At 51.8% G+C, this 22,475-nt stretch overlaps 1 protein-coding gene and 1 long non-coding RNA gene across 9 annotated transcripts in view; one reads left to right on the forward strand and one right to left on the reverse strand.

Annotated features, from left to right (window-relative positions):
- The first annotated feature begins 262 nt into the window (after positions 1-262).
- PIK3CD (phosphatidylinositol-4,5-bisphosphate 3-kinase catalytic subunit delta) overlaps positions 263-22,475 on the forward strand; it is a 50,815-nt gene continuing 28,602 nt past the window's right edge. For 4 of the 7 annotated variants that reach the window (XM_067719448.1, XM_067719483.1, XM_067719502.1 and 1 more), the window contains exons 1-2: positions 20,410-20,567; positions 22,340-22,458. The gene's annotated coding sequence lies outside the window, so the exon portion shown is untranslated. Of the gene's footprint in view, positions 437-20,409; positions 20,568-20,686; positions 20,783-22,339; positions 22,459-22,475 lie in introns of those variants that run through there. The other 3 variants (XM_067719465.1, XM_067719475.1, XM_067719457.1) reach the window with 3 other exon arrangements.
- LOC137209931 (uncharacterized) lies at positions 8,867-18,691 on the reverse strand. 2 transcript variants are annotated; one of them, XR_010936189.1, is made up of 4 exons: positions 18,594-18,691; positions 15,958-16,093; positions 12,987-13,137; positions 8,867-9,043 (listed from the first exon to the last, which is right to left on the reverse strand). It is a non-coding gene; the product is annotated as an uncharacterized lncRNA (long non-coding RNA). The 2 variants fall into 2 exon arrangements; XR_010936188.1 differs by having other exon boundaries at positions 12,987-13,141.

Genomic DNA, 22,475 nt, shown 5'->3' on the forward strand with positions numbered 1-22,475 from the left:
TCCCGCTTTTCTCTGGCCACTGTTGAAATTCTTTAGTGTGTGAATGTGGAAGGCGTGGGGCTCTTATGGGCTCTTAGGACCTTTATTTGGTTGTTTTCTTTTATATATAAATACATATAAACTTGTTTTGAAGAAGGTCAAGGTGCAGCTTCCAGAGGCCCTGGAATGATGCCCCTCCAACCGCAGACGGGGTGGGGACTTGGGGGGCGGGAGGGGAGGGCGCAGCTGCAGAAGAAGCTGCAGGAGGACCTGTTGTTTTTCCTGTTGCAAGTAAAAAGGAAACAAAGTGGGAAGTGGAGTATGCGGGCTGTCAGCAGGCGGGGCGCCCCTACCGCGCCCCGCCTCCCTCCCTCGAGGCTCACTCGCGCCCAGCGCCGTCGCTCCCAGCGGCCGCCGGCCCGAGCCGCCCCAGCCCCTGCCAGCCGCGCCGGGACCGGTAAGCGCTCGCCTCAGGCTGCGTCTGGGAGGTGGGGGAGACGACCGGGGCCGGGGACTTCGGGGGACCTCGGGGAGCCGCGGGACCGGCTTGCGGACTTCTCCCGGCGCGTACAGCCCGTGCGCCCCGGCTCTGTGCGCCCGCCCGCGTCCAGGGAGCCCGGGACCTGGGCCAAGGCTGTGCGCGGGGTCGGGGCCGCCCCCTGAGCGTCCGCCGAGAGGGGTGCGCACAGCTCCCCTGCGCCTGGACTGCTTGCCCCGCGGAGCGGGACGGGCTGCGCTCCCAGCGGCTTTGCGACCTCGCGTGCACCCGCCGAGGCGCGGGGAGACGGACAGCGCTCAGCCGCGTGCGCCCTGTCCCGGGCGCTGGCGAGCGGCACCCCAGGGCGCCCCGGCTGCGCCGCGGGGTGCAGGCTACTCTCCTTAACGGCGGTGCCGACCCCTGCTCCCGTCGAGCGGTGGGGAGAGGGGTGCGCACACGTCCCCGGCGCCCTGGCCCGGCGCGCCCTCCCCAGCTCTGGTGAGCGGGGCCCTGGGCTGGAGAGCGGCCGGCGAGGACGTTGCCGGGCGCGTGGACGCGCGGCCGGTCCCTCTCCGGCCCACTCCGGCCGGGCTCCGGCCGCGGGCGCCGCTCACCGCGTGTTTACTGCAGCCGCGCGGCGGAGATCAGCCCCCGGATCTGCGGCTGGGCCCGGGTTACGGCGGCAAAACCGCCTTCAGCTTTGCATTTCCGGACTCTTTTTTTCTTTCTTCTTTTAAATACTCTTACCCGTAATTCAGCCTGAATGAGGCTTCTTCTTTTTTTTTTTTTAAATCGAGTTTCCTGTTTTTATTTAGGCTTCGTCTTCTGCACCCCTTTCTTTGAGATCGAGGAGAGGGGAACAGGGAGAACTTTCTTGGGGACCAGGATGGGGGACACTGCTTTGCCGTCTGCGCCCTGCTCTGGTGGGGAGATGGAGGTCCAGGGGGCCAGGAGAGGACTGATAGGAGGCCCCGAAAAGCGCGCTCCCAGAGGGGAAGCGAGTGGGGATGGGATTTCCGGGGTCGGAGTGGAGTGGGGGGCGTCCTGGGGCGGCCCACGTACCAGGTTCTCGCACAGCACCCTTGGGATCCCCCCAGTTTGCAGATGGAGCGCTCTGGCGCCCTCGGATGATTGAGCAGCTTTCACTTCGTTCAGGTGTCCCCTGGAAGGAGGGACCTGCGGGGTCTCGAACCCCACCGTACCATCAAGTGGGGCTTCTTCCCCCGGGCTCCTGCAGAGCCCCAGTGGCCGCCACCCTCAGAAATTTCCTGCACGGTCACGCGTGTGTGCGGGGCTGTTGTGCCTTGGGGCCGGGAGCGGGTTCCTTCCCCAGGAATCTCGGAGGGAAAGGTTCACTGCTCCAAAGGGACTTTGAAACCGAGGACTGATCCCACTGAGCACTTCCCGAAGGGGTGCACACCCCTGGAGTGACTGACAGTGCCTTGGTGTTCTTGTCAAGTGAATGGTACCACAGGGGACTCTTCCCCTCCAAAGAATTGACTGTTTTTACAGGTGGTTTTCGGTTAACCATAGGAGCTGAATGATGTCTCCATTTTCACCGGAGGAAACGAAGGCTCAGAAAAGTTAAATAACTTCCCGACCCACACGTTTACAATTAGCTGATCCAGAATCCCGGTTCCTTCAGATGCCAAGCGTTTAATCATCTGATGGTGTAGCTGCTTGCAGATGAAGGAGAAGTTTGCTAGTAGTTCTCTTGCTGTGGGGACGGGGGACTCGGGGTGTCCTTTCGGAGCCACCTGGATACTCTCCTGTAAAACCCTTCTACCGTTACCCACCCGGTTTGATTGATGTGACAAGTGGGGACGAAGATTCTTCTGATTTAGCAGGCCGTCACCAAACACAAGGAGACAGGAACAGAGCTTTCTCTGCTCTCTCTAGAGCAGAAATTGCCAACCCTTTAGCCTTTCCATGCCCTGCTGTGGCTTGATTTCCTGACTGAGATTCCGTCCACCCTGGTTCATGAGGGCACTGCCTGGCACATGCTGAGGTTGGTTCTCTTTCGGTGCTTTCACCAAAGTAATGGAAGACACCCTGGAGTGTGGGGATTGGGTGGGAGGTGGGGTGTGCTCTCAAAACCTAGTTGTTAGTTGCCAGCTCTAAAGACAGCCAAGCTTACCTCCTTCTGAGCTCCACTCCCCTCACCTTCTCCACCCATGTTTGGAAGCGACGCTGGCCGCTCTGCGAATATAGCTGTTTCTGGAATTAGGGCAACTGCCCCAGAGGCCCTCCCGGCCATGCCGATGCCCCTTTCCAGCAGGATAAGCTGCATTTCTGCAGCCTTGGTCCGTGCCCGGGGAGGGTACGTAAAGCATACCTTTGCACGATGCTGCGGGCTCCATCCTTTCTCTTGCTTTATTACGTTTAGCAAGTGTTTACCGCGATCCCCGGTGGGGGGTGAGGGGGGCGGGCCAAGGGGCTGTGCTAACAACAAGGCAGGCAGGCAGGGCGGGTACCAGCCCCAGGGGGACCTTACCCGGCACAGACAATCCACAAATAGAGACCAGCTTCAGACCCGGTTAGACTTCGTGCCTGGTCGAGGGAAATCGTGGTGGGGGGCGGGGGTGAATGGGGGGATGTGAGGGGTTGGTTCCTGCTTCACCTTGTTTTTCTTCAATTGCACAGTTAAAGGGAGAAGTGAATGTGCAACTTATGAAGCAATTCCCCTTTGGCTGGCTTATTTTTCAAAACCATTTTTGTTTACAGAGCAGTTTCCTCCCTCCAGCTGCTTCTGTGGGTCTGACCGTGGGGCTTGGGGCCCCATCAAATGTTTCCTTACCGTGGGACCTCAGAAGAGCTCTTTCAGTCACTCTCCAGGGGACCAACACGTTTCCCAGCCAAGCTGTGGGAGGGGCAGGTCCGGAGGGCCGTGCTCTGGGCGGGTCAGGGAGTGTCAGTGCCGGGCTGTCTGGGAGTGAGACGCGTGTGGTCATTAACCACCAGCCTAGGATGGCTGGAGCCTGACTGGTTTGAGAGGGAGGAAAACATTCTCGTCAACATTCTCGTCTTGGTGCCACTGCCAGTGTTTCGTAAATGACAAAGGTTGCAAAACTCCTCTCTCCTTACAGTGAATGCTAAAACTGAATTTTCTATTTGGTTGGTGGAAATCCCCAGCAATCATATCAGAAATGCTGCCAATTTCAAGATGGAAAAAAAAAAAAATTTGAAAGCCCAGGAACCTCCCTCCTCACTCTCTCCTTGCAGACAAACACTGACTTTCTTTGGGTCATTCCAAAATATGGCCCACTCTCCCCTCCCTTGGGGTCGGCCCGGTCCCTGGGGCCTGAGGTTGGCGTTGCACCAGCTTGGTGTGCAGGAGAACCCTCCACTCCCGCCGCGGAAGTGGTGACCTCACCCATTCAGAGAAGGCTCTCTGAGCTTCTCCTAGAAATGGGTGCTTTCCAAGCCCACCTACTTTCTGAGCCGAGAGGGAGAGTGTTGGGAGTGATGGGTGTGGCTGTTTCTAAGTGGTATTTCAGTTCGCTTCTGTTTCTTTCTCTTTGGGGGAAATTGCGAGCCTCAGAATCCCCAGTTGTAACATTGAAATAGCAGTGTTACCGCCAGTCTTAAAGATTTCATATATTCATTTGTAAAGTGCCAGGTACACAGTGAAACACATAACGTCTGTAAAGGAGCTGGTGTGTAGAAGGGGATCTGTAAGTGATTTATTGTTTTCCCACTATCCCAACGTAGCCACTGCCAATTTGGGTATCTTTTCCTTTTTAAAAATGTGCATTTTTAATTGTGACTAGCAGGCACGTGCTTTTTTATCTTAATTTTTATGTTTCAATTGTGGTAAAATATATATCTAATTTACTATTTTGACGTACGTTCACCTTGTTATGAACCATCCCTACCATCCATCTCCAGAATTTTCTTGTCTTGCAAAATTGAAACCCTTTACCCCTTAAACCCTAGTTCCCTATACCCCTTTCCACCCAGCCCCTGGCAACCACCATTCAACTTCCTGTCTCTGAATTTGACTACTCTTGGTATTTAAGTGGAATTGCACAGTATTTGTCCTTTTGTGACTGACTCCTTTCACTTAGCATAATAGCCTCTAGATTCATCCACGTTGCAGCATGTGTCAGGATCCCCTTCTTTTTTGGGGCTGAATAATATTCCATTGTATGGATGGACCACATTTTGCTTATCCAGTCATCTATCAATGAACACTTGGGGGCTTCCCTGGTGGCGCAGATGGTTGAGAGTCCACCTGCAATGCGGGGGACGCGGGTTCGTGCCCTGGCCTGGAGGATCCCGCGTGCCGCGGAGCGGCCGGGCCCGTGAGCCATGGCCGCTGAGCCTGTGCTCCTCAATGGGAGGGGCCACGGCAGTGAGAGGCCCGCGTGACGCATTAAAAAAAAAAAAAAAAAGAACATTTGGGTTGCTTCCACTTTGGGGTTATTGTGAATAATGCCACTTTGAACTTGGATATACAGATGCCTGTTTGGGTCCTTGCTTTGAATTCTTTTGCATATATAACCAGAAGTGTAATTGCTGGCTTATATGGTAATCCTATACTTAATTTTTTGAGGGGCAAAGCATGTGCTTTTGTAACTTGCTTTTTCACTTAACATGGGCACATTAGCATTTTTCCACATTGCTTCATCACCTGGCCGCCCTTTTATTGGCAGTATAAGTGTCATAATGCAGGGACACCATCATTTTCTTGGTCATCCTCTATTGTGGGACATTTATGTTGCTTCCAGACACACACACACACACACACCACTTTTGAAATACTGTAACGGATATTTTCAGGTATCTGAGTTTTCACAAATTATCACATTAAAGGCATTGACCTTTTTTTTTTTTTTTGCTGGGCCTCTCACAGTTGTGGCCTCTCCTGTTGCGGAGCACAGGCTCCGGACGTGCAGGCTCAGCGGCCATGGCTCACGGGCCCAGCCGCTCCACGGCATGTGGGATCTTCCCGGACCGGGGCACGAACCCGCGTCCCCTGCTTCGGCAGGCGAACTCTCAACCACTGCGCCACCAGGGAAGCCCCGGCATTGACCATTTTTATGGCTCCTGAAGCTAAATGTTTTTCCAAGAAAGATAGGACCAGTTTATCCCAGTGATATATAATAGTTTCATGACACTCTTGCTGGCATTTAAAATAATATTGGAAAAAAATGTTTTACTAATAGGCCTAAAAGGTAGTCATCTTAAATGTGCTTTGTTTTCTTTCTGTTTTTTTTTTTTTTTTTTTGGTTGGTTGGTTTGTTTTTGCAATGAGACTGAATAGCTTTCGTTTTGGTTGCTAGTTGCATGTACAGCATGCGGTTTGCTGCAGTGTAATACAGTGGTTAAACCCTTGAACTCTGGAATTGGATGGAACTCTGGAATTTAAACTGTGGTTTCTCCACAACCCTGCTGTGTGACCTTGAGTACTTACCTTCTCTGATCCTCGGTTTCCTCTTCTATAAAGTGAAGCTCAAGGGACCTATTCTTAGGGTTGTGTTAAGGATTAAGTGAGATAAACTAGATAATGAACATCACCTAGCACATAGCTGATACTCAGTAAACACTAGCTGTTTTCGTTTTTTTTATCATTATTTTAATTTAACAAGTCGCCATTCACTCTTACGATTCACCTTGTTTCTGCAAGGAGAGACGGTTTACACTTAAGCCAAAGGGATCCATTCTTCTGCTGTAAGGGTAGCCGATCCCAGGAGGAAGCTGACAGCCCCTCTCTGTCGAAATGGATCCTTTCGCCGGCTGTCTGGCTGGCTGCATCTGGGTGTGAGCCTCCCTGGGGCAAATACATGAACCGATGGCAGGTGATGCTTAACCTCGCTGAAAGGCGGGGCTGTGAGGGGCTGCAGGACCCTGTGCTCTACGGCCCTGTTGCCTCCATGTCGTGGAAGTGGGGGTGGAGACTTACAAATGGTGGAGCCCAGAATTCATCTTGGTGAGCGTTCTGCGTCCACATCCTGATGCTCCTTCATGCAGTTTGGGAAACTGAGGCAGGTGTTTCAGGTGTGGGACTCTGGGGGCTTTGGCACCAGCTTGGGTTGCTGCCCATGAAGCAGGCTTTTGCAGCCCCTTGGAGTAAAGAGGCCTCCATGCTCCTCTCAACTGGGCATCAGGTAGCCTCAGGTGAGGGGGGACGTAAGTCCAGCACACAGATTATTTATCCACGCTTAATGCATGCATTTTCCTCTTTGCTGCTGATCTGTGTCTGAGGAGGAAGTTACTAAAACCAGGGTCTTGGTCTCAAATAAACAGCTTCATGAGAAATTTCTTCTAAGGGGAAAAAACACACAAAAAACCCCCAACTTTCCCCTTTATCTGCCCCTCTCAAAAAACTCAATTAAAAAACATTTCTCATGTTCAGAGCCAATGAAAAGGGGAGCAAAGCCACACCTCCTGTTTCTGATGGCTCTTGGGTCCAAAAGCCGGCTCACCGGGCCATGAATCTTTTTTCCCTGTGGTGTGGTGTGACGAATATTTGGATACTACAGGTCATCTACTGCCATTGGGAGACCAGTGATGAAGCGTGGTCTGTTTTTAAATTAAGTGCAGTAGCACATCTAATATGTGGCAGCTTCGTAAGATGTGTGTGGCTTTATATTTCAAGCGGGAAGCACAGTGTTTTGAGAATGGGTAGAAAGGAAGCCTTATGTTCGCGTCTAAAGCAAGAACTTTGGGACTTCCCTGGCGGTCCAGTGCTTAAGACTCGGTGCGTCCACTGCAGAGGGCACGGGTTCGATCCCTGGTCAGGGAACTAAGGTCCCATGTGCCACTCAGCCAATTAAAAAAAAAAAAAAAGCCGAGCTTTAAAATTGGACAGAAGTTCAGATCTTGGCTTTGACCCCTAACACATAGTGACCTGGACGAGTTGCTTAACCTCTCTGAGCCTCCAGGTTTTCTCCTGAAAATTGGGATAACAGGAGCTCTTTTACGGGATTGTCGTGAGGATTAGAAATAAGGAAAAACCTGTAGCTGGTAATGGGCATCCAAAGGTTGCTGTTTTTGCCAGTGGGTGAATGAGTCTTTGCAGCCCACGCCGTAGGAGTGAATGGATTTTAAATGACAGGTATCTTTGTCGTAAGTCATTGAGGTTTGCTTGCATGCTAAGGTTTATTCAACCGCTATCTTATTTGACCCTCCCATGAATGATCTTTTTGGAATGCACGGGGTGTGTATTAACAAATACCTACCGCCACGTTCCAGATAAAGGTTGGGATCGCTTTGTCCTTTGTTATCAGCCTGCTCTTCTCAGATGTGCCCAAACCAGAAGGTTTAGTTTTTCCAGCTTTTTCTAACCCTTCAAGGTCTGAAGGAGCTTGGAGGACAGGGCTGAGGAGGGTGGAGGTGAGGTCTTCTGGTGAGGTCTGCCATCAAGTGGCCTTGGCCATGGCAGCGGGCTCTGGCTTGGCCCTGTCACCTGCAAGCTGCAGCGGCGGGACAGGGATGCCCAAGTGGGCAAGCTGCTCTGGAGGCAACTGTCCCAGAAGCCCTTGTGCTGCAGGTTTGTGGGAAGATGGCTGGGCAGCTGGCAGTGACCTTGACCCTCACGGACTGTGCTTCTCCAACTTTCCCACCCGCTCTTCCTGCCAGAAGAGATGGGATTCCGACCCTAGCCTGCAGCAACCCACCCCAACCGTGACCTTGCTTTGAAGCTTCAAGTTTTATTTGTAACACTAACATTAATTTTACATTCTATTCCACGATAATCCGTGTTTGTTTTGCTATGAGGACTATTCCTCCCTTACTTGAGTCAGATGCATGCTTTGGGAAGATGTTTATGTTTTTCCTGTGGCTTCCGCTACTCCCAGCCCAGTGCCTTCAACTATAGTTTGAAAAACATAGATTAAGGCAAAATAGCGATTAGATTAGACGCAAGTGTGACAAGAAATGTCTGGCTTCATAAGAGCCCTTTTATCCTATGTGATTCATTGGTCGAGTAACTGCAACTTTGGTTTACGTAGCTAATTAACATGCTACACCTCGAATCTAAGCATTTTATTTTAACTTAAAACATCGATGTACGTTGATGTACTGATGTACGGCCAAGAGCTTTTGTTTGATCGGTTCATCATTCTTATATGAGGCGTATCGACCTTGTCCATTTTTATTCTTCTCCCCATCTCTCTCTCTTTTTTAAATATTTATTTATATATTTGTCTGCACCGGGTCTTAGTTGCGGCACACGGGATCTAGTTCCCTGACCAGGGATCGAACCTGGGCCCCCTGTATTGGGAGTGTGGAGTCTTAACCACTGGACCACCAGGGAAGCCCCTCTCCACTATCTTTTACAGTTGCTTTGCTCAGTCTCATTCAACGGAAACTTTTGTTTTAGTGACTTGTCTTTATTATTTCTAAAGCAGTCAGTTCCGTCTTCATGGAAACAGCTCTTTCTTTTTTCACACCCGATTTCTTCCACTTATCCACTTACCATGTTGTGTCATGACAAAGGTGACCAGCTGGCGTGGGTGTATCTGGGCACAATCACAGCCAGCTCTTGCAGAGACCAGGACCTGGCAGCCTGGCACCCCGGGTGGTCAGCATGAGTGGTCAGGATGTCTTCAAGAGCAAATGCAGAGCACAGTTCCCCCGATTCTGCGAGGGAGAGGTCAGGTAAGACGTCGGAATCACAGAGCCTGGGCGAGAGGCGGGGTTTGACTTAGAACTCCCATCTCAACGACACCAGCCCCTCACTCTGAGATGAGCACAACAAGCTCTAGAAGGGAGCCCTTTCACACCAGTTTCTTTTTCTGCAGATCCAATCAGCAGCATTTGTACTAATGAACCTTGCTATTGGCCAGCTCTGAATTGCCACCTTCATTGCTCTAACTTGCTCTGTCTTTTGTCTAATAATAATAACAACACAGACACTTCTGTAGCCCCCCACTCTGCTAGGCGGTGTTCTGGGCACTTTGAAAATACGAATTTATTCTTTTAGGCACTATTGCGATCTCTGTTTTACAGAAGGGGGAACTGAGGCACAGAAAGGTTTAGTAACTTCTGTAGGTATGACCCAGGAAGTGCTTAGGTATTACCTAGGCACTTCCTGGGTTGCCCGAGGAAGTGGCAGGGCCTGTTCCTAACCCCTGTCCTGTACTGTCTCCATATGTGGCCATCTATTTCCCAGGAGGAAGCATTTATTTGGGGCAGGGGAATCTGGATCCCAGGTGGGAGGAGGGCTGAGGCCTCTGGGAGTCCATTGGCTGTGCAGAGGAGCTGGGGTCCAGGCAGCCTTTCTCTTCTTGCTGGTCCTTTGTCTCTGGTGGAGCGTCTTCCTGGGATCTGTTCCTCTACAGAGAAGTACCAGGAGGATGCAGCTTCCGGTACCCAGCGTGGCCCCAGCCTGCCCAGGTGGTGCCCATTCTCCCCCTCTGTCCAGAGGAAGCAGGGCCTGGCCTCTGAAATCTCAACTGCTTCCTTTCCCAACTCTTGAACCTTCTGTGGGAAGTCCACCTAAGGGTCCTCAAGCTAATGGGTGACACAGTCAGGGCATTGGGACTCGGGTGTCTTCTTGACCAGTGGCCCCAGTCTGGTTCCTTTGCACTGACCCAGGAGAGGCAGTGTGGTACACTGGTAAGAGCAGGGCTCTGGAGTCAGCCTGGTTCAGATCTGCCTCTCCCATCACTAGCTGTGCAGCGTAACCTCCTTGAGCCTCGCCCTCATCCTTTGTGAAACAGAGGGCCTGCCTTCAGGGCTACTCATTAAATTCGAAAATGGACATAAGGCACCTAAAGTGCCTCATCGTGGTAGGTGCTCAGTGATGGGAGCTGCTTGCTGTAGCCCCAAAGATGGGCCTGATAAGTGATGAAGAGGCTGCTGTTCTGAACTTACCCCAGAGGCTCCCAGGGCAGGAGCAGCCTGGAGACCTGGGAGTGGAAGGAAGAGGCTCGGGGGCACCTGCTAAGGAGAGATGGACCAGGTGATGGTTGATGGAATGAGATGTTCAGAGTTCTCTGTCATCCCCAAGGCCTACAGGTTGTCTGCAGATCTAGGGTTTCATGACAACAGGAGAGAAGGACACGTAAGCCCATGACTGCGTGGAGAAGGAGGCTGGGGGCTGAGCCTGGGGAGGGGGCACCCAGGAGAATGGAGTAAACTGCCGAGTAGCTGGGACCCTTATGAGGGACACCCATCTCCATTGCCACCCTGAGTGTGTGTGTGTGTGTGTGTGTGTGTGTGTGTGTGTGAGTGACTTGTTTGGGATCAGGAGAGAAGAGAGGAAGTCGAGTTTGTAGCTTTAAAGGATATTAATTTCTTGGGGGTCTTGAGATTGGGGTGGTCTACATCTTCCAGGTATCATAGGCTGTGATTTTCCTAGAATATGCATGCGCATGTTTTTAATATATGTGCTATATGTTTTATAAGTGTGTGTGTGTGTATACTATATAGATTTAATTGTACAGAATCAATACAAGCTACTTATGAAAAGTTTGTTAAAAATACAGATTTGCCAAAGGAAGAAAAAAAAAATCTATCATCCACCTGCCCCAGAAATCCACCACTCAATGGTTTCTAACCTTTTTCAGATTTTAAATCCTTTTGAAAATCTGCTGGGACTTCCCTGGTGGTCCAGTGGCAAAGGCTCCGTGCTCCCAATGCAGGGGGCCCGGGTCCGATCCCTGGTCAGGGAACTAGATCTCTCAGGCTGCAACTAAAGAGTTCACATGCCACAACTAAAGATCCCGCATGCCGCAAATTAAAAAAAGAAAAAAGAAAGGAAAATCCACTGAAAAATCTCAGACCTTCTCCCCAGAAAATGCTCCTAGGAGAACATTTGTGTGTATACTTTCGTTAGGTTCCCCGGGCCCCCAGGCTCACCCTAGACTCTGGGAGGGTGCAGTGAAGAGCTGTTTGGGTCCAACCGCTGGCTTCTTCACATTGTGAGACTCTGACTCCGAAACCAACCTCAGAGGCCAGAGAGAGATGGAAGATTCTGACCACCCCAAGGCCTCTGTGAGACACACTTGTTCAAAGTCTGCTTTGAAGCTGTTTCTGCTTCCAGTCTTGACCACCTCTTAGATACGATGTACAAGTGTGCTCTGTGTCGTTTAAGTCCTTCTCTTTGCCCTAAATTCACTGCTCCTTTTGGGGGCTTTGAGCCAGGACCGGCTTTCCTGCATCATTGGGTGACTCCCCTGTAGGATCGGTTCATTTGCGGAGCCCGCCTGTCTTTTGGGACAGTTGCATCCTGTGGGTTTGTGGGCCTCCCCCCGCCCGCTTCTGCGTGAAGGGCCTTGGCTTGGGTAGGTCGAAAAGCCAGCCCAGGAGAGCTGGGTGTCGACCATGGGTGGGTGGAATGGTCTCTGAGGGATGGGGAGTCAGGGACATGTCCAGGCCTTGCATGTTGGGCTCCAGGCGGCTTGAGACCCTGTATGATGAACACACAGACCCCCTTTCACTGAGTGGGTGGGCTGGCGTAGACCACCCCACCCCATGGTGCCTGAGGCGTTGGTTAGCCTCCCTGAGACCTTAACATGTTCTCTGCTCCAGGCATGGGGGGGCCCCTCCACTTCTGAGAATCCCAAGGCTTTTCCCAGTCCTGTGGGGAACGAGCCTCCCCTGGTGCCACTTCCCATTTTGGACAGTGACCTCGCCTGGTTTCCTCTCCCCCTTTTCTTTTTTTCTTCAAATTATTTATTATTTATGTATTTATTTATTTATTTTTGCCTGTGTTGGGTCTTCGTTGCTGCGCGTGGGCTTTCTTTGGTTGTGGTGAGCGGGGGCTACTCTTCCTTGCGGTGCGCAGGCTTCTCGTTGCGGTGGCTTCTCTTGTTGTGGAGCACGGGCTCTAGGCGCGGGGGCTTCAGTAGTTGTAGCGCATGGGCTCCAGTAGTTGTGGCTCGCGGGCTCTGGAGCGCAGGCTCAGTAGTTGTGGCACACGGGCTTAGTTGCTCCGCGGCATGTGGGATCTTCCCGGACCAGGGCTCGAACCCGGGTCCCCTGCGTTGGCAGGCGGATTCTTAACCACTACGCCACCAAGGAAGCCCTCCTCTCCCCCTTTTCTAACACAGCAAGCTTTATTGAGATATAATTCACATGCCATAAAATTCATTTAAGGTACACAATTCAGTGGTTTCTTAATATACTTACAGAATTGTGCAGCCATCACCGTAATCTATTCTAGAACATGTTCATCACTCAAAAAAGAAACCTTGTACTCACTAGCAGTCACTCCCCAGTTCTTCCCAACCCCCCCTGCCCTAGACAACCACTGGTCTACTTTCTGTTTCTATGGACTTGCCTGTTCTGGACATTTCATACACATCAAATCATACAGGACGTGGTCTTCTGTGGCTGGCTTCTTTCACTCGGCCTGTTGCTGATTCTTTAGGAACGTGTCTGACTCATAATTACAGTGGAGGAGTTGTTTGTACTGACTGTTTATTCAGTCACAGGTATCGGACGGAGCCTCTGCTATACTAAGCCTGGAGCAGGTGCTGGGCCACACAGCAAGGAACACGGCAGCCTTTAGTGTATTAGTTATCTCCTGCTGTGTAACAAGTTATCCCAAAACTTAGCTTAAACAACAAACACTTACCATCTCCGTTTCTTTGGGTCAGAATCTGGGAGCAGCTGGGGCTGCAGGTGTTTGTGGCTGGAGGTACCTGCCAAGGTTTTGATGTGTCAGTTCCTTGCCATGTAGGCTGGCTTCTTCATAGGGTAGCTTGAGTGTCCTTACAACATGGCTGCTGGCTTAGCCCAGAGTTAAAGATGAGAGAAAGAGAAAAGAGAAAAAAAAAATAGATGAGAGAAAGAGACAAAGATTGCCCAAGACCGAAGCCCTACGGTCTTTTATAACCTAATCTAAAAGGTGACCTGGCATCACTCTGCCATATTCTTTTGGTCACAACCCTGCTATAATGTGGGTGGGGGAGCTGCACAAAGGTGTGACTACCAAGAAGGGCAAGTACCTGGATATAGTTTCATATAGAGAATGGTCCTCATATAGAGAATGGTCCTCATATAGAGAATGGTCCTCATATAGAGAATGGTCCTTATGAGATCCAGGACGCAGCAGGCTCGTTCATGAAGGGCTTACAGTGCTGCCTCTGAATGAGCTTCGGGTCAGCTCTGAGTTCTCTGAGCTCCATGCTCTATTGAGGCCTCTTCCCTCTCCCCCTACTCTGTATTTGTAATTAGGGAACTTGACATGTAATTATATATAGCCTTGAACTTGGTTGTACCAGATTTACCCACCTCTGTTAGAATAATTTTTACAGATTCTTTCTCCAGGTATTTGTGAATTCTGTTGGCATTTCTATCGAATGGGTGAGCCAGTTTTTGCATTTCCTTTCATTCCCGTTGTCAAGAAGGGTATTATTGACTAGAACAGGCCCAGGACTCATCCCGGTGGTTTTGACCACTTCCCACCAGGGCACTGGGTCACATCATCTAACAGAGTCTCCGGAGACCCTTCCTTTTCCAAGTGGTCCATAAGATTGTCTTGAGGGGCAGGACTGGGTCATGATAAAATGGGCATATATCATGCATAAAAAAATCGACCCTAGGGCTTCCCTGGTGGCACAGTGGTTGAGAGTCCGCCTGCCGATGCAGGGGACACGGGTTCGTGCCCCGGTCCGGGAGGATCCCGCATGCCGCGGAGCGGCTGGGCCCGTGAGCCATGGCCGCTGAGCCTGTGCGTCCAGAGCCTGTGCTCCGCAACGGGAGAGGCCGCAACGGTGAGAGGCCCATGTACCATAAAAAAAAAAAAAAAAAAAAAAAAAAAAATCGACCCTTGTGCCCTACAGGAGGTGGATGATTCATCGTTAGAAGCAGTTTTAGTTGTTGGTAGATGTGGGTTCTGATCCCTGCTCTGCCACTTATTGTGTAACTTTGGGTAAGTCTTGGGCCTCAGTTTCCTTAAGGAGATGATGATAATACCTACTTTGTGGGGTTCTTTTGATGATTTGATGAGATAAAGTCCCAGGTATGTACTGCTGCACAAACTACACCAAACTTAGAGATATAAAGTAACAAGTGTTTTTATTATGGGCATGGATTCCGTGGTCCAGGCACTCAGACAGGGCTGGACAGGACAGCTTGGCTGTGTTCTGTGGTGTCTGGGGTCAGCAGGGAAGACTCTCAAAGGGCTGCGGATTACTTGAACATGGGGTTGGGGGGGTGCTGGAATCACCTGGGAGTTTCTTCACTTGTCTAGTTGCCTGGGCAGGGATGACTCAAAGGCTGGACCCAGATGGGACTGCCAGCCTGAGTGCCTACACTGGCTTCTCTTTCTGGCTTTGGGCTTCCTCACAGCATGGCGGCTCTGGGTTACACTTTCTTGATGCCAGAACTCCAACAACAAGCATGGGTGCTTGGTTCCAGACCAAAGTGGAAGCTGTATGACCTTTTATGACCTAAACTCTCAAGTCACTTAGCACCACTCCTGCTATACTCTCTTAGTCAAGGAAGTCAAAAGCCCACCCAGATTTCAGGGGAGGAGACATAGATGCCTTTTCTATGAGAATTGGCCACCATGTTTTAAAGCCTTCATGATAAATGTAAAAACATTTAGCATGATGACTGCCATGTTGTATGGGCCAGAACATGTTAGATGCCATTCCCTCTGCTGCTGCCCACTTTTTTTTTTCACACCTTTATCGGAGTATAAATGCTTTACAATGTTGTGTTAGTTTCTGCTGTACAACAAAGTGAATCAGCTGTATGTATTCATATATCCCCATATCCCCTCCGTCTTGAGCCTCCCTCCCACCCTCCCTATCCCATCCCTCTAGGTCATCACAAAGCATCGAGTTGATCTTGTGCTATGCAGCAGCTTCCCACTAGCCATCCATTTTACATTTGGTAGTGTATATATGGCCACGCTACTCTCTCACTTCATCCCAGCTTCCCCTTCCCCGCCCCGCCCCGTGTCCTCAAGTCCATTCTCTACGTCTGCGTCTTTATTCCTGCCCTGCCACTAGGTGCTGTCCACTTTGGTATCTCCCAGGTACTGACTGCTGTGATTGTGTGACTTACATAAGCCCCCTGCCCCCCGTCTTAACTAAATGATCTTTAAGCTGCAGCTTAGTAAATATGTTTAGTCTAATATTGCCAGATTCATTCTTCACGTTTGGACCCAACTTTTAAAAATTTCCTAGCCCTTAGTTGAATCTCCTTACCCTCAACGGCTTCTCAAACACATCTAGAGGTTTTCCCAAGGAGATTCGAGAAGGTCAGTTTCCCGAGTCCCCCAGGGTATCTTTCGTGAGCTTTGATGTGTGATTCACACGGTCCCCTGATGTTCCAGGCACCCTTTTTATCCCCTTACTCTAATTTTCTCAGAATAAAAATTCACAATTGACCTTTTCCAGAAACAGAGGAATAGCTTTTCTTCTCTAAAATGTATAAAAAAGTCTAAGGCATCATGTCCTCCCACAAGGATCACATGCTAGAATTGGAAACCTAAGACTCACAGGAAACCGTGGTGGAACGCAGGATATAACCAGGTGCCCCACTGTGAGGCCCGGCTGGTAGCCCCCTACCTGTGCTGTCCCGTGGCTCCTTACCTCTACTGGCCAAGTCGGTGATGTCTGGTGGCTCTTCTTTTACAGGGGAGGATATGGCTCTGGAGAGATTAGGACACTCATCCAAAGGCAGATCTAACACCAGGGCTGGCGCTCCTACCTTTCTTGGGGAGATTCCCTGCAAACACGCACGCTTTTGGGTTGACAGGTTGCATCGCAGACATGAGCATCACTTTTGAAATCTGTGCCTCCCCTCCCCCACCCCCAGATCACAAACTCTGGAAGCCTCAGTTCCGACAGCCTTTTTTGGTCTAAGCTTGGGGAATTAGCAAAAGAAAGGAGGAAGCCCCAGATTCTAATTAACTTCGCTTTTTAACTACAGATGAGCCACTCTTTGAGTTACCTGGGGGTGAGAGTCTCAAAGATTAATGAAAATATGTAAAGATGACAGGCAAGCAGGAGCCAGACACTCCTGTAATTAGGTTTCCTCATCCTTGTGCCTTGAGAGTAAAAAGATCAAGGGAACAAAAGGACAGGGGAATTATGTGAATAACTGTCTTCCGCCTTTGAGGAGGATTATTCTTCAGAGTCTTCCTGTTTTTCCCAATAGAACTTAAAACAAACATTTAACTGTTTGTTTTTTTGGTTGTTGTTAGTTTCATCTTTTTTTTTTTTTCAACTGTAGCCTTTTTAGTCTTGTCCCTACTCAGCTTAATCTTATCTGACCACACCTAAAAATGCTACAGAAAAAGAAAAATGATTTTCCTTCTACCCTTCTAAGTTCTTGACTGAGGCCTCCCCACACCTGCCCTGTAGTAAAAAGACAGATTAACAGGAGAATAACAAATTTAAACACATGCATATGTATGGAAGCCCCCCAAAGATATGAGACTCAAAGAAGTCACCAGAGCAGAAAGCTTTTGTCTCTTTTAGACAATTAATTTGTGAAGAATTGACAAGACAAGGGGTTTGGGCTAGGGGTAGTAAGATGGTGAAGACCTTAACAAGGTTTGGGACTTCCCTGGTAGCGCAGTGGTTAAGAATCTGCCTGCCAATGCAGGGGATATGGGTTCAAGCCCTGGTGCAGAAAGATGCCACGTGCCATGGAGCAACTGAGCAATTGAGCCCGTGAGCCACAACTACTGAAGCCCACATGCCTAGAACCCATGCTCCACAACAAGAGAAGCCACCACAATGAGAAGCCCGCGCACCGCAAGGAAGAGTAGCCCCTGCTCTCCGCAACTAGAGAAAGCCCTGAGAGCAGCAATGAAGACCCAACGCAGCCACAAATTAATTAATTAATTAATTATTTTTTTTTTAAAGTTAACCGGGTTTGTTTGCACAGCCTCCTTGGCCCTAAACTCCCTGTCTCTGGTGGTTAGGGATGCCTTCTACCTCCTGGAACAGGGAAGATCCCTTTCACATGGGAGATTCACTTCCTGCTTTTAGGGGATAAAGAAGGTTCAGAGTGTCCTTTGTGCACCGGCTGTTTATCAACTCCTTTTAATTCAAAATAATCAATACGCCAAAGTGGCGTATTTAGGGTTTTCACATTCTGACCCCCTGCAATGCTGAGTGCCAGGTTTGAATTCGAAGAGCCAAGCAGAATTCCAGGAAGGTTGGAGGCTGGGATACCAGTGGGCAGCAGAGGGAAGCTGACATTTCATCACAGCGAGCTCACGTGGAAATGTCAGGATGGGGAGAAGGAGTGCCTCATGGAGCAGACCAGCTCCCCTCTTACAGGTCTGTTGAATGTACCCAGGGTTCTCACGGGTGCGAGCAGAGGCTCTTCGGATTTCTTGCCTCAAGCTCGGGAGCTTATAAAGAGAATCCACTCCTTCTGGCAGTCGCTAGTAGAGGACTGGGAATCTAATTTCCCTATTCTTTCTAACAATGGTGAAACTAATTTATTTATCCACTAAACTACTTTCTTTATACCCTCACTATTATTTCAGAAAGGACTTAAGATCCCTTAGCTTGGAAGGAGGAGATCAGGAGACTTTGATTTTTCTTCCCTCTCTGCCAGGTTGCTGCATCTCTTTGTGTCTGTTTCCCATCTGTGAGAGCAAACACTTCTAAGTGGTTAGTATACACACCGGGCACTGTTATAGAGACTTTCCATGTGTCTGTATTAATTCACTTAATTCTCTCCCAAACAACTGATTACATTATGTATCTTTTGGGAATTTGTCAGTGCAGTTCCAGTACATCTGTGAATACACACAGGATGACTTCTGTGGCTTTTGCCATTTCAAAGAATCTTGGGGTTTTCTCTTGGCTCCAGAGGAAAATAATACCCCAATTTGAACAGTGCTAATGGGGACCTTGTCTTTGAGCTTGACTTTCAACCAGACCCAGGCTGGAGAGAAAGGAAGTCTGCAGGATGGGGGGCCTGGGGCCGCCTATGGAGATGGGAACAGCCAAAGCCTGTCTGCCCCTTGGAAAATCTCTTTGGTGGCTTGGCCCTGTGGGGTCGTTATCCCTTCCTGGTTGGGGGTTGTTAGGGATACAACACCTCCCCAGTCAGGATGGCAGTCAGAGGACCCCTCCTAGCCTCTGTCTGCCCATCCAAGGTCCAGCTGTGACCCTGAGGCTTATTTTTCATCCCGGGAAATCCCCTTCCTGTGGGTCAAGGGCGGTCCTGCCTCCCCCCACCCCCACGAGGTACCCCTCCCTACCCGGGCTGAGTCCGAGTTCGAGCCGCCAGCGTCCCCGGGAGTGAAGGTGGAGGTGGAGGAAGCCAGCCGGTGGAGCGCTGGGTTGGGTGCGGGGCGGTTCCCACCCAGTGGCCAGGCTCCGCCTTCTCCAGAGATGGTAGGCAAAGTGCACAGCCCGCTGCGCTGTGCGGGTAGAGAGTGAGGTTGAGTGTGAATGCGCACGAGTGCGTGTGTGTCTGTGGTCTCGGCGTCTGTGTCATTGTGTGTTTACATAGAGTAATTGTGTGTGTATCTTCGGTCTCTGTGTCTGAGTACTTGTGCGGGAGTGTGTGACTTCGTGCGTCATTGTGTGTGTCAATTTACCCGAGTGCGTGTGTGTGTGTGAACGTGCATGCTAGTGTGTGTTTTTGTGAGTGTGTCTGTGTGTGACATCCGGGGATGGGATACGGAGGGGGATCCTCCCATCCTGAACCCCCTCTCTCTTCTCCTCGAGGTGGCCGGGGCGCCCGGAACCCCGGCCCTGACAGGGATGCTGGGGTTGGCGACGCAGAGCTCACCGAGGGTCCCGCGACCTCCCACGGCCGGGCCGCCTGGTCTGCGCATCCCAGGCTTCTTCAACATTCCCGGGAGCTCCTGGTCGAGTTTTTCTCCTGCCCTCTTCGCAGGCTCTAGGCGACGCTGGGGCGGAGGGAGGCTCTTTGGGCCGGATGGGCGGGCCCTGCCTTGGGCGCCTCACCTGGAACACTGGCTGGAGGCGGAGACGTGCGAAGCAGTTGGGACCACCGAGGGCTGTGCCTCAGGCCACTTTGTTCTGCCCCACGTCTGCCCCGCTCGGGTGGGGTCACTCTGGGGTCACTCTGAACCTCGCACTCCCCTCCTCCTCTTGCGCTCCACTGTGACACAGGTTGAAGTCCGGCTGTGGACCCGAAAGAACATTCGAGGGGACCTGGGACGTTGCAGGGCAAGAAGCGTGTGGGCCCGGTACAAGTCCAAAGTGCTTCCAAAGCTGGCTCTGCTGCTAAGAGGCTGTGGGATTGGGTGCGGACGTGTGTGTGTCTGTGTGTGTGTGTGAGTTCCTTGCCCTCTGAGCTTCGGCTTCATTTACAACCCAAGGGAGAACAATACCCACTTTACAGTGTGATGCCTGGATGAAAACTGGAGCAAAGTGCAGGGGGATGACCGCGCTATTGCACGCACGCTATGCCGGCACGCATAGTTCATTGTAATGAATAGGTGTATCGTGAAAGTCCCGGGTTAACCCATTTATTTTCTAAATCCGACATGTGAGGTAAACTCCGATGGAGATGGAGGCCCAGCGGCTGGGGAACAGCCCGCACACTGGATTTGAGCACAGAGCCAGGGCTGGCCAGTTACTCGGGTGACCCCGGCTCCTGACAAGTGACACTGGTCCCTTGCCCCGCCCTTTCTGGTGATTCCTTGGGAACCCGGGAGAGGAAAGCAGGCGGACGACCGGCCCTGGCTCACTTGGCAGGTGGCATTTTCTATCCTCTGGTTACAAGGCCGAAGGGGGGCCAAGGCCAGCGTGCGCAAGCCGTCCGGGGTCCAGCGGCGGCTGAGGTTCCCGACTCCATGCGCAACCCCACCCGCCAGCAGGGAGCAGCGGGGTCCGGGAGGATTTGCAGCGGCGTCCACGAGGTGCGCAGCGGACGCCTGCTCTCCAGAGCTTCGCCTGGCTGGGGCTGTGAGAATTTGCCGACGGTGCCCGCGCCGCCGCTGGCCCCGCCCCAGCCCCGGGGACGCCCCGCCCCCTGGCCCTGCCCGCGTCGGCCTGTTGTCCGGGCCCCGCCCAGGACCGCGCCCCTCCGCGGATGCCCCGCTCACCCGCTCCGCACCGCGGGCCTGCCCTCAGGCCCCCGGGGCTCCGCGCCGCCGCCCAGAGGCTCGCGCCCTCCCGTCGCTCCGGGACCCGCCCGCCGCGTCCCCTGGGCAACCGTCTCCAGGGAGACCGGGCCCCGCCCCCGGCATCGACACCCGGTACGGAGCCCACCTGTGCGGGCGTCTGCGGGGTCCCAGTGCCCCCCCACAGCGCACACCCCGCCACGCCCCGCCCAGCGCCGGGCTTTGTCCGCCTGGGGAGATCCGGGGACCGGGGGCGCGTGGGGTCTGGAGGAGGAGGCGCGTTCCCGGGGCGGACCGAACCCCGTTGGGGAGGCCGAGGCAGCGGGCCGCTCTCGCGTTGTGATTCTCTGGTGTGGGCTGATTCATACCCTCCTTTTCTGATCTCATTGCATCCCTTTTATGCCTCCGTGGGGCCGGGAATCCGGGGTGTCCCGCTACCGCCCTAGATGGGAATGAGCAGGGCCCTCAGCCGGGCTCCGGACGAGGACGCGCGCCTGTTCGGGGAAAGCTGTTTACTTGTCAGGGACCGAGCAGTTGCCGCGCGCGCCCTCCCCTCCCCCTGCCCCCTATTCGGGACCGAGCATCCTGCGCTCTGGCCATTCCTAGCGTTGCCTCCCAAAGCTTTGCCCTTGAACCCAGAGGGCTAGAGGGCGGTAGACCCAGCTCCTGAGGTCCCGGCCAGCGTGAGGGCCAGAGCAAAAGACGTCCTCCCTCGCCCCCTCTTGTGAATTCTGTCCCGGCTCCGTATTTCCTGACCTGAATTCCTAAGGACTAATTTTTCTCTTATCTTTCATTCTCTCGGCTCCATCACTTTTTTTGCTTCGTCTTTCCTGGTTTCGAAAGTGCTTTCTCTACGATCCTGTCTCATTTCCCTGTGACTGAGCTGTTGTTTTTTGTCCTCTTGTTAATTAACTCCCTTGGTCAGAATGGAAGTTATTTCTTTCTTAGCTCTTGTCGCTGACCTCCCGTTTCTCTGGTGACAGTGCTTTGGGAAGTGCCTTGCCATCCTCTCACCTGGATGCTAAATGGAGAGACCATCCAAGCCCATGTTCCTGGGCTCCTGCAGCAGGGTCCGTGGGGTATCCTTCCAGGGATTAGGCTGGCAGCCGGGTGAATTCCAGCTTGGACCTTGGGAAATGTCTTCTTGGAATGACACCTTTTCCAACGGCTTCCTAGGACTGGGCTTTTTGTCTCATGGAGAAACCAGTGGTTTAGGTTTCCTGCTCTTCAGGAGCTCAGTGGGTTCCAGGCAGGAGAATCCTGCTGTGCAGGTAGCTGGGGGGAGGTTGGGGGGGTGGCAGGTCCTGCTGCTGGAACCCAGCCGCCTGGGCTCCCAGAACTCAGGTGTCTTTCTGTCTCTGGGGTCAGATTATTTCCAGGAGCCGCCCACAGTAGGGAAAGAAGCAGCACAGAGGCAGTGAGTGGGCCGACCCCTCCCCACACACCCTTCCTTTTCATCTCCAGCAAGCAGGGATGAATCTTCCTTTATGATGCAATTTGGGTCTCGAATGGGGACCCTCAAGTTCACAGACCTGCTTTTTGCAGCCATTGAATGGAACTTGAACCCAGGCTTGACTCAGATCACTTACTTTGCTTTCAAAAACCAAACAAAACAAACAACTCTAAAAATGATCTGAGTCATCTGTATGTATATGAATTCCTGCTTCAGGCACTGGAAATGTTCCTGTGGTTTGCTTCAGTACCACCAAAGGGAGCTGGGGGTGGCATTGACACAGATGGTGAAAAAGGCCCATTAAGTACAATGTGACTGGTTTGCAAAAAGGAAACCTTGGTGAGACAGTTGCTTTGGAGCTAAAGTCCTCTAAGAGAATGCACAGAAGTTTCCTGAGACTTTCTCTTTTTAAAGATTTCTTTCTTTCTCTTTCTTTTCTGTTCTTTTTTTTCAGACAGATAAGGAGCTCAGAGTCAGGCAAGGGCGGAATGACGCTCATTGATCCCAAAGCATCTTTAATCTGCCAGGCAGAGGGACCTTTGCTGCTGGTCTTTCTTGGACCATTCCAGAGAGGTAGGTTGGGCAAAGGA

This window comes from Pseudorca crassidens, chromosome 2, assembly GCF_039906515.1.
Source record: "Pseudorca crassidens isolate mPseCra1 chromosome 2, mPseCra1.hap1, whole genome shotgun sequence".
Classification (NCBI taxonomy): domain Eukaryota; kingdom Metazoa; phylum Chordata; class Mammalia; order Artiodactyla; family Delphinidae; genus Pseudorca; species Pseudorca crassidens.